The following is a 17,420-nucleotide window of genomic DNA, read 5'->3' as shown; positions in this document are numbered from 1 at the left end:
AAATATGGGGGGCATTTCAAGCCTGGGCATAGTGGGCGTAGTGGCGCTACGTGGAGCAGCGCGTAGTGTGCCCAAATCTATGCACACTCGCGCGCTCCGCGTATCCCCACTACGCACCGCCCGCCTCCCGCCCGCACTCCTTTTAAAATTATGTAAACTATGATAAAAACATTAAATATAATGCCTTACCTGCAGCGCGGCATCTCCGGGGCTCCCTCTTCCTAGTTGACAACTTCTTTTCACAAATGCGCATGCGCGGACGCCCGCGCATGCGCATTTCTTGCGAGAAATGCGCATGCACGGGCGTCCGCGCATGCGCATTTGTGTAAAGAAGTTGTCAACTAGGAAGAGGGAGCCCTGGAGACGCCGCGCTGCAGGTAAGGCATTATTATTTAATGTTTCTATCATAGTTTACATAATTTTAAAAGGAGGGCGGGCGGGAGGCGGGTGGCGGGCGGCAGGCAGCTCTGCTTCGCCCTGGCGTGTGCGTAGCGCTGCCTGCTACGCCTACTTCGAAAACTGCGAAGCAGGCAGCACTACGTACACTCCGTGGGCGAAGCGAAGTACTACGCCCGGGGTTAGTACATTTACTAATATTTCATGCACAACTAGGGAAGCTGCTGTACTGTGCTGCAGGACAGAGCTGAATGACACCATATTTTCAAAGATATGGCACAGTAACCCTGAAAAGTTATCTCAGACCTGCCACTGCAGTGTATGTGCACAGTTCATTAACTGACATGTCAACTTGGCAAGTGTACCCACTTGCCAGGCCCTAACCTTCCCTGATTCGTACATGTAGGGCACCCCTATGGTAGGCACAAGATACCCCCCCTTGACAGGATGAAGTGTACGTGAAAGGTAGGACATGTACTGGTGTGTGTAACATGTCCTGATAGTGAAAAACCGCCAATTTCGGTTTTCACCATTGAAAGGCTATCTTGCCCGTAGGTTAGAATGGGAAATGCTTTGTAACATCTTACAAGCAAACTACCCATTGGGACAAGATGAAGAAATAAAGTTTAGGCTCTCTGAACTCAGAACTTAATAACACATCTTCTAGCAAAGATATTTTTTAAATTGTGTGTTTGAAAATGTCACTTTTAGAAAACACTACAGAATTACAAGTAAATTAAATGTGATAATTAAGTGTAAGTCTATGTCAGCATGTTTAATGGAGAGAGCCACCGAAGACACCACTTCGACCATGAAAAGCATCCATTGAGGGGCCCCCACAGATCCCTGCCCCCGCACATTTTCCACAGAGCCGCCACCGCCATCGCTCCTGAACTACGTAACACCATCAACACCAACTTCAAGACCGGCATCTTTCCAGACGACTGGAAATGCACAGAAGTCAGACCCCAGCTCATCCTCTCCCTCACCAAGGACCCAATCACCACCAGACTCAACTTCCAGGAAGGAATGTAGGACGTTGCATCCTGGATGAGCAGAAATTGCCTGAAGCTCAACTCGGAGAAGACAGAAGTCCTCATCCTCGGACCCTCCCCCTCAGCATGGGACAACACCTGGTGGCCTACTGTCATTGGCAGCCCCCCACACCCAGAAACCATGCCCGAAACCTCGGCATCATCTCCTCCAGCTGCTTCAACACCCTCTGAATTCTCCGAAAGACCTTCAAGTGGATCCACCCCGAATCAAGGAGGCTTGTCATCCACGTGCTCATAACCAGCAGACTGGACTACGGAAACGCCCTCTATGCCGGAATCAACAAGTCTCTGCTCGGCAGGCTCCAGACCATACAGAACACCACAGCCAGACTCGTCGTTCACATTCCTTGACACGGACACATCACCCAACTACTACGGAACCTCCACTGGCTCCCCGTTGAGAAGGGAGTCACTTTCAAGATACTCCCCACGCCTACAAATGCCACCACAACACCGGACCCCAATACTTCAACTAAAGAATCTCCTTCCACGTACCCTTTATTAATACCATTGTCACTATTCCTATTCACCATATTTTATCCTTCGCTCATAACCCTCCTTACTTTTATTCACTCTGCTGAATATTTTCCATGTTGTGCCCTATTTGTACTTAATTGTTCTTGTCTTCAACTAATTTTACCATATTCTTTCCCTTTTCTTTCTCCCCCCCTTCCAAAACCCATCCCATCCTTTACCCTACCTTTTCCTACCTCACCACTTACACCTACCCAGGCAAACTTCCCAGGCACTCGTTTCATCATTTAGTCCTGAAGAGATCCCACTTTTTCATGGGGATCGAAACATCGACTCACGTCTCTAACTCTAAACTATATTTTGTATTTTACTGTTGGGTATGAGATGTTAATTTGATTGCGACTTTCTGTATTTTCATTTTCACACACTGCAAAGTCAATTTTTAAGTCACTTGCCTGCGGTAAGGAAATCGGCGTATTTCCCTTTTACCCCGTCACGGTTTGCTCACTCATCCCCTCGCATATTTCGTGCTTCTAATTCAATGATAATAAATTGCGTTTATCTTTTGATTTTGAACACACGCATAATTCCAATTTTTGATTTGAAATTGTGATACTGTACCTATCCTAATCCAGTAAAGTCCAATCAAAATATGACACATTACAACAATATCATTATACAAAAATAAAAATGGCAGCTCCATGCTGCAAAACTACAGTGGAAAGACCTTGAGGGTTGTAATATATCAGGAACACTAGCAAATTAATGTAACACATTATATCTATAACTGTGGGAATACAATATTACATCAGCTCTCTTTGCCCTGAGCAGCTTGCAAGCATAGAATCCGTATGGGATACATGATAGGAAGGGGAGAATGCAGGAGTAAATTACAGAAACAGCATCTATTTTATCCAAGATGGAGTTTTCACATAAATGTGGCACAATTAAATTCTGTTAACAAACACACTTCAACTTGTTTCAACCGTAATGTGCGTATTGGATCCAACATAAAAATAATTCCTATTAACTATTATTTATTGCCCATAATATATAATTCTATACTGCTCAATTTTCCAATCTTGCAGTTCTGGAAGACTGACGTTGGCTTACCAAAATTGTTCTTATGTGGTGTTATTACAAAGTAGCAAGAGAGCTTTTGCTTTTTTCATTTATTTTGGAGGGGGTTTATTTAGCCATTAATTGCTTTTCCATTGGAAAGTTCTGTTTTTACACAATATCTGTGTGCAGACTAGACCTAGTTGGTAAACATTGCTCCGCTCGTGGAGTTTTCAGAGTTTTTCCCACTATCTTCTCCGTGTAAAGTGCAGAGCAGGTGCAGTCGGCACAGGTAAGAGTGGTGGGGGGTTGGTCCAGGCTATGGCGAGGGGAGAAGTTAACAGGCAACAGCATGGCACAGAGTTCTGAAAAACTGTGCGTAGCTGTTTGAATCAGAGATTCTCCTCCCTCGTAGCTCAACACCGTTAAGTTGGTGAGTGCAAGCGAGGAAACGTGGTGCCGTTCGTGCTGATTTTGAGCGCAGGACAAATGCCTGGCACTAAAAATCAACGTGAGCTGTGTGACTTACCTCACTCTACCGCATGCGAAACTCCACGGACCAGGGTGGACTTCTTTACTTCTTTGTCACTTCGCTGAATCTTGTGAAGCGTAACTCAGCAAACTCCTCCTAGGCCCACTGCTGACTGCCACCTGACCATTGGGTTTGTGCATTCAAATGATAACACTGTTTTTGTGTAACATGGACCACTTTGATATCGGTAAGGCATCGGCGCCCTTAATTTGAGCCATAGAATGGAACATTTCGTATATTTCCTAAAATGTTTTTCTGGTGCCGCATCTAAAAAACACAGTCAGCAAGTGGCACATTGGTCAACACCATTGCATTCCATCTCAGTTATATTCTTTCCTAGTAATAGTATATCTTTTCCTACGACGTCCCTACACGCGATACAAACTGATTTAAAACTGATTTAAATTAATTGTAACCTGTTACTCATTGAAATGTGGCCACCCCGTACGTCGCGCGTGTAAATTGAAAATGGCCACAAAGCTCGTGATTGAGAATTAAAGCATCTGGGCATTGGCAACACAGAATGTATTCTTACTTCAAAAAAAGTACGTGGAAATGTCCTACCTATTTACCCACCGAATATTGGTAGTATCTGGGAGTAACATTTTTCAGATGAAATAATCCATTAATAATTCCATGTCAGGACCGTGAAATGAAATGAATGAAATAGCAGAGCACACATATGAATCTGTTTATACAATCTTGCCGTAGTTAAAATGATGCGCTTAAATCAATAATTATGCCTACGGAGAAAGTATAATTGGAACAGCAAAACTCAGAGCTCGTAACAAGCTCTGAAAAATTGTTCTGTTTTGATGTTTTCCTTTCTTTGACATAATCAGTTGCTCTTCGGAAACATAATAGGCGGTAGTTTAATAAAGATTCTTCACAACACTGTGTTGCTGTCTTTAACATAAACAATAATGTTGTTATCCAATTGAAGCAGTAACCTGTTTGGGATTTAAATGTATACCAAATACTTGAAGGTTGCTGATCATTTCCAAATACATGCATGTCGATATTGTCATCGATAAGGCCCGTCGAAAGGCAAATTTAGTTGCATAAGTGAAGGTTGTGGAGGCTGATTTTGGGCACTGCATGTTTAAAACCGTCATAAGGTACATTTCTTCACCACGGTCCAGATTTACAAACATGTTGAGTCTGGTTTGCATCACTGTTTAGATGCAGCCCCAAAGCAAAATGCACTTCTGGATTAAGGCATGCTAAAACTGATTTGCATGGCTTTGTGTAGCTCATTGAAAAAAACAGTTATGCAACACAGCATATAGCGCTGCTTGGCATTACCTTGCATCGGGGGCATTTCATGAGAAAGCCTGGGCGTTCTGGTGCATTTACAAACATCTGTCCTGCCACTGCAACCTGTAGTGAAGTTTTCAACTGCTTTTTCAATCTGGCAAAATAAGGCTTTTACCAAGCCTGAACCTTCCTTTTTAGGTCGAGCTTCGACCTGCTGTATCCACTTCTGTGGGCTTTTTGCACACTCACCTATTGCCATTGGTTATTGTCTGTGGCATTCAGAAATGCCGGCTTCCTATTGGTGTTTGTCTTTGACGATCCTTCCTTTCTGTGCCTGTTTTGCCCCATGGTGAATTCACTAATGGTTTCCTTTGGTTGGCCACAATGCTCCTTCATAGCACGTGATTGCCCCTCCACCCATCTTGGCATGCTTTGCATGATAGTTTCCTGCAGCAGAGGTGCGTGCCCAGCCTTGTTTTAACAGCCTCCTCCGTTATCTCCACACCCTCCCTGGCCTCTCTCCCACCCTACCCATCGCTTTTCTGCCATCACTCTCTACCATCGTTGTTTTTTATCCCTTTAGGAGTGCTTTTCACAAGTGCTGTTTAAACTCACAGTGCCATGTTGCTCTCTTCCACTACTATATAAGGAGTTACAGTTTGCTTCCCTGTGCATGTGCACACGAACAGACCACAAAGGTGTGCAGCAACACCGTGGACTGCTACTGACCTGCAACTCCACACAATGATGAGTATTGGACACCTGCACTCACTACAGATTACACTGTGCAGCAGTTTCTCCAATATGGGCACTATTTAGTGTATAATGGTGAAAGAAATTACCTATGGTTCAACCAGACACCATGCAAAAAGACTAATTTTATTTGAAAGTACTTTCTGTGCATCAATAAACCTTGGTCCTGAGTACAAGACCGATGTTTACACACATGCCTTGGTTGAGCATTCTGTGCCCGGTGGCATGGTGAGGCCAGCACATTCCTTGCACAGGAGTAAAAACTCTCATTCCTTCCTTCCCTCCTTCAGCAGGCAAGTCAGATCTTGCCTTTCCCTGTCTGTGACCGTCTTCAAAGAGGCAAATAACGGAACGCAGCAATTCACGTGCATTTAAGTGAAAGGTGGCTTGCAAATTCAAACATTGTAACTAAGTGATTGTGTCCTTCTAAAATGCAGGTAAGATAATTGGTGAAACAAGCCTAACAAGAGGGCAGCTCACCTGGGAAAGCTTTGAACGTGCCAGGGACAATGTTAAGGCAGAACTGACCTCACCTGTCTGAAGGAGGTTGGGAAATTCTCAGAACAGGTATGTCTGTCATGCACATGCTAATGCTTCCGGGCACTGGAAGTTGTGGAACTTTTTGCAACATTCTAAGGACTTTTAAGGATTGCTTCTGTGTCAAAACCCCTTGAATAAAGACCCTCTATCCAATGGCAGATCGCTGAATGATGGCTGACAGTTCATGAGGAGATAGAAGCCCAGAACGGAATCCACATCAAAACTCCCTCCGTCAGCTCTCCATGGCATTCGAGCATGGAACACAGCAAAGGTGTTGCATGGACTCACAACCACACTTCCTGAGGTATTGGGCGCTCTTCCAAACTAACCAAAGAATACTTCGAATGTCAGTTGTTTACAAGAGTATTGTTTTACCGGTGACTTTGCACCATCTTGCACGCGAACGGCACAGCGCGCTCCAGTTCGAACAGAGATCAGAAATAAGCACACACTTCCCAATTTATATGACCAGGGCTGGACTGGCCGTAGTGGGCACCGGGCAATCCCCCGGTGGGCCACACGGCCCCTGGCGGCCGTTTTTGTTACAGGGCCGTTTTTGCAGCATAGTTGCAAAATCTTCCCTGTAATAAAATCGGTCGAAAACCGGCCCTGGCAAAGAGCTCGGCGGCACCCGCAACCCCCGGGAGGGCCGGCCGAGCACTTTGCCAGGGCCAGTTTTGGTTCCCAGTCCGGCCCGGTATATGACCCTAACTCCATGACAAATTATTTGCACGTTGATCATCTAAAGCAGAGGCTTACACTACACTCTCTGGCCAATTGAATGTGCGCCACAGATTTACGTACAATATCCTGCAGCATTGGAGTATATTCTTTTACCATGTGATTTGCACTTCATCAAACGCAGTGGAATAAAAGTGTGTTTTACTGGAAAATAAATAAAACAAAGCACACCCATTCTATAGAGGAAACCATCTTAGACTCCCATGTAACATTTGGTCACACTCACTGAACGCCTCCACCGCTCTGGTGATTTTCCGAGCTTTCTACTTTGTGGTGACAGGTTGTGGTGTGAGGGAAAGGTGCACATAGGTCGAAGGAGTTCACGGAGGGCACGGCTCCATGTGTGGGGTAAGAGAATCCCCAACACTGCATTAAATACCTCTTCACACATCAAAGCAACCGCAGCAGGCGTAGGAATGTAACCACGCAGTGAATTTACAAAGTGAGCTGCCAACTGTATGTGAGGGGCTGATGTCACAACAAATGGGCCTAGCTGGTGACTGAGGAGGCGGCTGTGCCTCCCCTGACAACACGCATCAGGGAAAAATAAACACGCACTGCAAAATGGTAGAGCTGTCAGAAGGAATGGGGCAATAATAGACTACTAAGGTGTGATTTTATAAAAATCAATCATGGAACCAGAGAGATGGCGTTCTTTAGTCCGGCCAGTTCACAGCCCTGGCCTCAGTACTGATAACAAACTCTCCATTACTAATGACGTCCAGAGCTCAGTGAACATATGAACCTGTTGGGATTTTTCTCACTTCTTTAGCTTTTCACAGTAAATCAGCTAGATGCCGGAACAGCATCCTTTAATAGGCTGTATTAAGGATGCAGTACCATATGTCGCTAGTAGAGGTCGCTTCAGAACTCTCGAGGGACACCTAGTAACAGCCTGTGGTTCTGCACCCTTTCCTTGCTTCGAGGATTTTATTTTATTGTTTATGCTACTGTTCCGTCTTTCTTCTTTCTTGTAAACACTACTCGTACGACCTAAACTTTCCAATATTTCCTCTCCATTCTCTTTCCTTTCTATCTCTTTAAATAAGTCAAATATTCACTCCACTGCAAACAAAAAACATAACTAAGAAACATTGTCATTTGCATCACCAATGGCTCTAACTTTCACTAATGTGAGACTGATTACATTACAAATGTTTGTTAATAATTGTAAGCCACCCGTAAGGTAGAACCTAAATGCTCATAAGGCAGTGTGCATTGTAATTGAAAGTAGGGCATGTGTGTTTTAAGTTTTACCTGTGCTGGCAGTGAAAAACTCCTAAAAAAACCTTTCACTGTTGTATGGCCTAGCCCTCCCCTAGCCTAACACTAGTTTGCCTTATTACACTATATAAGTGTTGACTTCAGATTGGGAGTACATTGAGATTTACTCTCAAATGAATTGTAATTTGAAATCCTCTTTCATGGTAAAGTCGGAGTTTAGGTTTAGAATATAATTTTGAAAATGCAATTTTTAGAAATGTGTCATCAGAAATGTGTATTGGGTAGGGGTGGGTGGAATCTTTCTTTCCGCTGGCTTTACTCTTACAATGCTGAATTACAGATAAATTCCACCGCTCTGCCGGTGCAATTAATCAGCACTGAATCACGAGACATTTGTGCAGTGATTCTCATATCAGACTTATCAAGTCAATCACAGTTATGCAGGGCTGGGCACAAGCAATGGGATTTCTTGGCATGCCATTAGTCCTACACGATTAGTATGAATAGGTCAAGATAGTAGCATGGAAAATGAGACCATCACAACATACCAGTGGGTTTGAGAGATTGCGAAAGACAGGGCAGAATCTGACTTGCACCAAGCTTTCAAAGCCAGTGTTATCAAACATGAATAGCAGCCACGTGCAAAGTTGACAAAACATTGAATTTGGAGCTCGGGTGAGGTGGGGCAGCATCAGTCACATGCAAGGCAGCTTTACTTAGAAGTCATTGCCTCTGAGCGTGAGGGTTGTGTATGAGTTAGGCACATTCCAGGTATGCAGAGGCAGTCACATGCCATCATTGGTGGCAAGTCCCTGTCATTCCAAGTCCATTTTCTCTGAAAGCCAGTCAGGCTGGGGGAGGGTCATTAGTATGACTGCTGTCAGTTTTTAAGTGGGCCTCCAGGTGATTCCCCTGTTTTCCCTTTCTGCCAGTACACCTCGGGGTATCAGTAGTGCTTGTCAGATTCTTCCTGGAATCAGTGGCAGCTGACAGGGCAGAAGTTTGTACACTCTGCTCCAGGTGACAATGTCTGGCCTTTCTGCCTGCTCCCTGGTGAGGTCACTGTACAGTGAGTAATGTGTGATCTGGACTCGTGTGCTTTCCAGTGTATTGTTGTAGGGTCTGGGTGGCATTAAAAAGCTCGCAATTGCACTAAATAGTTTTGGATGGTATTCTCTAGGCTGAGGGGCATACAGTAGTTTGGGGTGGTATTAAATAAAATGGTTGACACTGAATAGCTTTGAGTGGCACGCTGGCACTCAAATGCCGCTGATTGATCCTACAACACACATTTTACAACACACATTTTACTCCAAATATACCTGGAGTGGCATCCTGTAACCTGTGGTGGAGGTGGTGTAACCTAGGATAGCAGTGATTATCTTGGTGCCAATCAGACTTTTGTCTGGAAAACTAATGCAGAGTGTGATAGGCCCTTATGCAAACATGGAAAATGTACCACTTGAGTTAAGAACAGTTGTAGTTGGGGTGCATGATGCCACTGTTTCTGCTACAATACTAATTGCTAGGACCTTGAAGGGATCCCCTAACTAGACAAAGGCACACTGCACTGTTGTGGCAGTGGTTGCATTTTAACTACAGTTGTGTAAACTGGGATCTTAGCACTCTTAGCCTGTGTTCTCCAATTCTGTGTAGCTCTTGTAGACAATATCTGACATTTTCATTGACACCTGCTCCCTTCTCCATCTGGTGCATTCCTTGCAGGGCCGGAATGGCCATAGCGGGCATCGGGCGTTTCCCCAGTGGGCCGCTAGGGTGGGGGCCTGTTTTTGTTATAGGGGGCCTGCAATACTGGCCCGTGTAACAAAATCGGCAAAACCAGCTCGAGCAAACAGCTCGGCCGCACCCCCTCTTCACCCCCAGGGGGCCCGGCCGAGCAGTTTGCCAGGGCCAATTTTGGTGCCCACTCCGGCCTGATACCTTGACTTATCGTGAGCTACTCTGCTGTGGCACAAAGTTGGTAGTGTCCAACCCTCTTCTGTGGCTGATCTCCTTTGTGAGCCACAGGGGCACAGCAAGTTTCTAGAGGCCTTGCTGCAATTGCAGTTGCCCAGCTGAAACTGGACCTGCCTCAGCCCTGCTGCTGGCCTCTGGAGGAGGGAGCCCTGCTCCTCAAGATGTGCTCACAGGTCCTGGACTAATCATTTGCATAATTGAGAGGTCCTTCACAGGACAATGGTGAAAAAGCTGAAGTTTGGGATCCCTGCAACAGCGAACCGGCTCGTTTGTGGCAAAATTATTCTTCCTTGAGGCCTTCTCCCACAAGAATGGAACTCTTTGTGACGGACTTGAAAAGGTAACTCTTCAGCAAGAGTGACCTAGTCCCTGTATCCAGCCCATGCTCCATTCCAGTCTGCCGGCCTGAACCTGTGACTTTCTCACAGTTTAGGTCAACCAGATACCTGCCAGTAGCTCTATCTGCTTTTTGGCACTTTTTTCACTTCAAACTTCAAAATCCAATATCTCCAGATCTACTGATTGGATTTTTTGTCACTTTGGTATGATTTTATATATTAACATGCACTAATTTTTTTACATTTGTTTGGGATTTTCCTTGTGTTGTCTTTTTACTTTATTACCTTTTGTGTGCTGCGTAAATACTTTACACATTGCCTCAAAGTTAATCCTAGTTGCATTTGTGCCAAGCTATCAGGGGGTTAAGCACAGATTAATGTAGTGACTTTAGTGGTTCACCCTGACAAGGACTGTGGTTGGTGCTTGAGTGGGGCTTCCATTCCGCTCAACCAATAACCCAATTTCGTAAACTGTGCCATATTTGTGGCAAAACCTCTGAAAGATGTGCTAGGTTGTGCTTTAAACTCTTCGCTGTGGGCAGTGATTTAAAGTTAGATGATGTGACATCATTTACTTGATCTTGATGTAGCTGGACTAGTCGATTTTGTGTGGCTTGTCGTGGTCCCTTCATAACAGATTGCAGTTTACTGCCTATTATCAAAGGAATAGCAGAAAGGGGAAATATTATCTTCCAGTGCAATTTTTTTGTCCACAGAGCTCACCTCCTAAATAATCTTCCTTCTGGTGAACCTCATTAGTATGGGGAATTCCATAGGCAAATTAGCACCGCTTCTTCACTCAGAAGGCAGAGTGTTCACTTGAGGAATTATTACATTCGGTTTGTGACAATATACACAAATACTTTGTACAGGCATGGGTGAGAATCAGAGCTCCTTTACGTTGTGAAGTCATTGATTCAGGGAGACAATTAAGACCCCCCTTCAGCTAGGAAATTGACTGTGACTGTCAAAGGCATGTCGTTGCACTAAAGTACAACTCAAGTCATGCTTTGTCATCCATGTAGGTGGAAAAAACACAGTGTTCTGTATTTTTCCTTTGTCAACCAAAGTCAACTAAGTCAATATAGAAAGAAAACATGATGGATTTAACCCAAACTAGTGCTGGTGAGGTCTTGATTACCATTTTCTACAGTCACTAGCAGACAAACTGTACAGAATTGGTTCTGAATATGCACTGTAAGCAGCAACAAGGAGTGCTGGTAAAATGTTCATAATGAAGCTGACTATCAGAAAAGATGATCAGAAAGGTATAATTATTTCAAATGAAATTAAATTTGTATCTACAAACAGGGATTAGATGGTTCTAGCACCAGCTCTATAGACAACCATCAGAGGAACCCTTGCCTACAGACCCCCGGGACCCCGCCCTTTCTTCTGCAACACCATCTCCTATTTTATCCCCCTCTAGCAATTGAATCCAATCACTCCATCTTCCTCGGCGACCTCAACTTCCACCTCGACGACCCGAAAGACACCAACTCTACCAAACTCATTGAGAGGATGAGAAATATTGGCTTCATACAGCTGGTCATCAACCCCACACACATTCCAAGACACACACTGGACCCCATCTTCACAGCCAGCAACAGAGTGAAGCTCAGCCACATCACAAAGCAAAATTGGACCCACCACAGCATAGTCCACTTCACCATTGCAAGGGCCCCGGGCTCCACTACCAAGTGCCCCAACCCCACCCCCCAAAGAAGGAGCAAAATCACAGAGATCCAGTGGACTACCATCCTCAACACCCCTGGAACTGAACGTCTGGAATTTCTCAAATGCGGCGACACAGCCGCCACTACCATACCAGCTAACACCAGAAGACCCAGCAAACACACCAGCTGGTTCATGCCTGAACTCTATGCCTCCAAATGAGAATGCAAGCAATTAGAAAGACAATGGCAATCCACCAGGACCCCCTCAGATCTTGCCACTATCGGAGCAGCCTTTAGCAAATAGCACATTACGAAGACTGTCGTCCTCACTGCAACCTACAACATCAGAACCCTTCCCGACTGAGGAGAAACAGCAGCCCTTATCCTTCTTGACACTGTCTCCCACCACACCCTCAACAGAAGACTCCACCACATCTGAGTTAAGGGAGACGCCCAACAAATAGATCGCCTTCTTCCTCACTGGATGCACTCAGAGAAACCATCTACTGCTCCAACACCTCTGAGCCCAAGAGAATCTTCTGTGACGTACCCCAAGTCTCCTACCTCAGCCCCACCTTGTTCAACAACTACTTGAATCCTCTAGCCAACGTCATACACAACCACTGACTCAACATCATCTCCAAGGTGGACAACCCCCAGCTCATCCTCTCACTCAAGAAGACCTAGCCACCACCAGAACAAACTTCCATAACGCCATGACAAATGTTGCAGACTGGATATGGGCCAACTGTCTACAAAACAGAGATGCTCATCTTGGGGAGAAACACCTCACGGTGGGTCGACAACTGATGGCCCACCAAACTCGTACCCACACCCACCCCAACCAACCACACATGCAACCTCTTTGATCATCCTTTATGGCAAACTATCAATGCAGTATCAGGTGACCTTAGTATCCTCATCCTGCTTAAACATCCTCCATATGCTCTGTATCTTCAGATGGAGCCCCATCAACACTAGGAAAACATTCACAGGATCCCTCATCACCAGCCAACTGGACTACGGAAATAGACTTTAAGCCAGAATCTCCACCCAACCCCTAAAACTATTCCAAACCATGCAGAACATTGCAGCCAGACTCCTCTTCAACGTTCCCAAACAGACTAATATCACCCCCACCTCAGAAGCCTCCATTGGCTCCCCATCCCGAAGTGGTGCCAGTAAAAGATGCTAATGCAAGCCTTTAAAGCCCTTCACAACCAAGGACCTGCATACTTCAACCACCACCTGACCTTCCACCATCCCACCGAACAACTGCACTCTGCCTCCCTTGTCCATGTCCACAGAAGCCGCAGCAGAATCTGTTCCTTCCCCAACCTCACCAACATGTCCAAGAACAACCTCCTCCTCCACCTCTAAATTGGACCTTCACTATCAGACTTCAGAAATGGAATCAAGACCTGGCTCGTCCAGTAAGATCCGCTAGACCTCTGTGCTTAGATACTCCCCAGGGTGATTAGCCACACTTTAAAATACTGTTTGATGGTTTGATGAAAGCCAAAATAATGTAATCACCCGGGCAGGTAGGCTGAACACCGGCCAATAGATTTCCATTCTTTTGGGTGAAAAGCCTGTGAATTTGTGGCAACTATATCCTAGTTTTTGAGAAACGCACATGTTCCGGACTTGTGTTAAGAATGGCTATTATACAGCAGAGAATGTGGACTCAACAGAGGACAGCTTATATGAATCCCACATATTGGGATTTGATAAACCTCTGTACAGCTGCAGTGCCAGCTGACATGGATCGGTGGTGGCAGGGTGGGGAGGTGGGGAATGAGGTGGGGTAATGGGGAGCAGGGGTGAATAAAAAATAAGATTAAACTTACCTTCCCCGCGTCATCCTCCCTCGCCAAGTCCTCGTCACTTCTCTCCTCCAGCCGGAACACAGAACAGGAAGCATCCAGACTGAGGCTCCCTTGAGTCAATAACAGAGCTGTAATGCAGCGTAGTGATTGGTCTGAGCACCGTGGTTTGGTGCTCAGTTTGGGACAGGCAGCCTGGGCATGGTCTCCACCCAGGCTGTAATGCAGCCTGGGTGGGGAACATGCTAAGTGCGCATAAATGTTTAAGTGGCCCAAGAGGGGCGGCCAAACATTTATGCGCAACAGGAAACAATTTCATGATAATAACTTTCAGTTATTATCTTTTTATTTTTCCTTACACTACAGAAAAGCTGTGGGGCTTAGCGGAAGAGCCATCACTGTACAGCTGTTATGTGTAAATGATTATTGATTAATCTCTTAATGGTTGATACAACTGGGTATTGCTGTAGTGGCATTCAAAATTTGCTACAAATAATTCTAAAAGAGCAGAGAGAATATTCATCCTCTAATGAGTATAAAATACTCTGATCATGAACAGTAATGCTGTTCACTTCAACACATATTTAAGTTTTTATTATCCATGTAGGAATCACTATTTAATGTGTGTTTGTTAAAAATGGGTTTGCTAAGGTTTATATTGATGAGAACACTTTACACCACACATGGAGATCTGGTTTGAGTGGTTTTCTCCTCTTCTTTTGGGGTTACTCACTAGCTACATGTTGAGAACTTCTTTTAAGTCAAAGTGTTTTCGTCCACACATTGGCAGCTGGCAAGTACTACGATTAGAGGGGCGTGCAAATGGGCGAATACATAAAAAAAAAAAATTAATACATAAATGACATAAATAACAAGCATTTGTAATGCTATAGGACTCACATTTACGCAAGACCTATTGCATTGCAAACGGGAGTACGGGCTGGTGACAAGGCACGAACGGTGGGGTGGAGGGCGGGCGAGATGGCACTGGAAGAAAGTAATCTGTGCAGTAAAGAGGCCAGTAGCCATGGAAGGACACAAATGATGACATGGCCATCATAAGGTGGGACTAACAAGCCTACAACCAATCGTAAGTCAGCATTTAAGACACAAGCCAATGAAAATGATGGGCAGAGAGTGAACGGAGTTTCCACAAATCTTCCACGCTATGCTGAATACTGCATACCTTGAAAAGCGAGCAGCGCATTCGCTGCAATGCTAGGCTTGTCTGAAAAAGGTACTTGCTGTGCTGTAGGGAGACGTCCTCCTCACTCCGGTCGTCTTCTTCTCCTGACATCTTGTCCAGCTCAGCTTAACCAATTCTGGCACGGCTCTAATGCTGTTAACCAGCATCAGAGTAGTGCCAGGATTGGAGGGAGCAGACTTTCTTGGTGTTCCTGCAGACGCTTGATGCCTATGCTTGCTCTCAACCCATCAGTATGAGACCGCTGGGTTGAGAAGTTTATAGTGCGCATTTCAGGATGGCCATCGCAAAACGGACGGCCAAATGGGCATGCACACTAAAAACTAGTGCACATGCAGCCCACTACAGCTGCCACTCAGCAGGCCCCGCCCCGTCCTGATACTCAATTCAGGACAGGTTGACGGAAAATAAAATGGCACTAAATTAACTCCATTACCGTTTTATTTTTCGTCTCTGGGGAATTTCTGGAGGCAATAAAGTGGGGCAACACTCCTCTGCTCAATTGGAGGAGCCGCCCCTGCTAACACGACACTCTGTCTTTCACACATTCCTATCTTTCTTGTTATTTCGAAACATTTTCATTAATCTCATAAAGTGGAAAGCGCTTCCAATGCAGAGTTTGTGGTGTTTTTGCAAACTAAAGGGGTGAATGTTGCCACTCTAAGCAAATAGGCCATAAACAAGATTGTACATGTTTCTCCTGTTATTAATGACAAAATGTTCATGTTTTCCATTTATATGCTCAGTATGATAGGCACATATATACAAAATGTTGAATGGCATTGTATGTGTGTTGGGGAACGTGGTGACTCGCTCCTTCAAGACTCCAGACTTGGCATCTCTAGAGGAGATAAACGTTTACAATAACAATATGTTTCGGTTTCTAAATTGATATATTATTCGTAAACAATTACTCATTTTTGTCAAGAGTCCATTGCCGACCTTTGCAAGCTCAAATATGAAAGGCTAATGTAATACAAATGTTACTATTCCTGGAATAAAGAAATACTTAAATGGGACTAACGTATCATATTGCCGAATTCAAAGAAAAAAAGCACGAGCTTGAGGATACATTAACATTCATATGACTGTAATGCATTTTTTACAGCGAGCAAAAATCAGAATAAACCAGTTATAGACGTTTGTTTATTAAAGGTTTAAGCAGATTTACTGTCGGTTACAAAACATTACTTTATGCACAATGTATGCCATGTTTTCCATACATTAAACGGTATCAGCGGTAATTAAGTGACAGGTATGTGATGTCATAGTACTAGGGCTATCTGATGGTACAGGTACTGGGCTGCACCATGGCATGTGACATAGAGCAGTGGGAGTTGACATTGTTTAATGCACACCTGCATAGGTGAAGTGCACGTGAGCATCTTCATTCTTATGTAATGCAAGAACATAAATATTCTGAATTCATGCAGGTCTTTAAATACTAAGGGGCATATGCATCAACATTAGCATTTGCGATTCCTTATTAGCGAAAAATAAGGATTCGCTAATAAGGAATAGCAAAAGGCTATGCATGTAGGAATCGCTATTCAAATAGCGATTCCTTAACTTTCCTTAATTGCTACTAGCAAATAGCGAGTAGCAATTAAGGAATGCCGTCCCAATCATTCCTATGGGCCTCCAGGCCCATAGGAATGAATCGGAGATTGCATGAGCAAATAGCGAGTACCAGTAGGTTCTCGCAAATTGGTCATGCAATTTCAAGGGTGCAAGGGTGTCAAAATGACACCCTATAGCACCCCTAAAAATGATATGTGTACATATGTTGCACACACACATGCTCTAAGGGCATGTGTGTGCGCAACATGAAACTTTGAAAAATGCACAAAAGTGCATTTTTCAAAGTTTTTGCAAATTACCATGCAGTTCATCTTCATGGTAATTTGCTCCCCCTATTAGCGAAATCGCTAATTTTTTAACTTTGATGCATTGCATTTAAGGAATCTCACTTTGGGATTCCTTAAATGCAATCGCTATTTAAGGAATCGGTATTTAAGGAATCCCTATTTAAGGAATCGGTATTTAAGGAATCCCTATTTAAAGAATCGCTATTTAAGGATTCCTTAAATAGCGATTTCTGCTTTTGGGTTGATGCATTGGGATTGGGTATTTTTAACTTAATACCTGGAGCTATTAGCGAATCGGTATTTTACCGACTGGATTTTGGGTTGATGCATGAGGCTGTCAATATATATTTATGAATAATAGCGCCACTGTGACCGAAACATTGTTTCCTATCACTGATACGAACATGTATGGTAGCATAGGGGGATTTGTAGCTGATGAAACATGGAACTGGTTTCTTGGAAGGCATTACCGGAAACATAGGGGCAGATTTATGAGATTT

Source organism: Triturus cristatus, chromosome 5_2 (genome assembly GCF_964204655.1).
Source record: "Triturus cristatus chromosome 5_2, aTriCri1.1, whole genome shotgun sequence".
Taxonomy (NCBI): domain Eukaryota; kingdom Metazoa; phylum Chordata; class Amphibia; order Caudata; family Salamandridae; genus Triturus; species Triturus cristatus.
The sequence above is the reverse complement of the archived record's forward strand: the minus strand, read 5'-3'. Positions refer to the sequence as shown.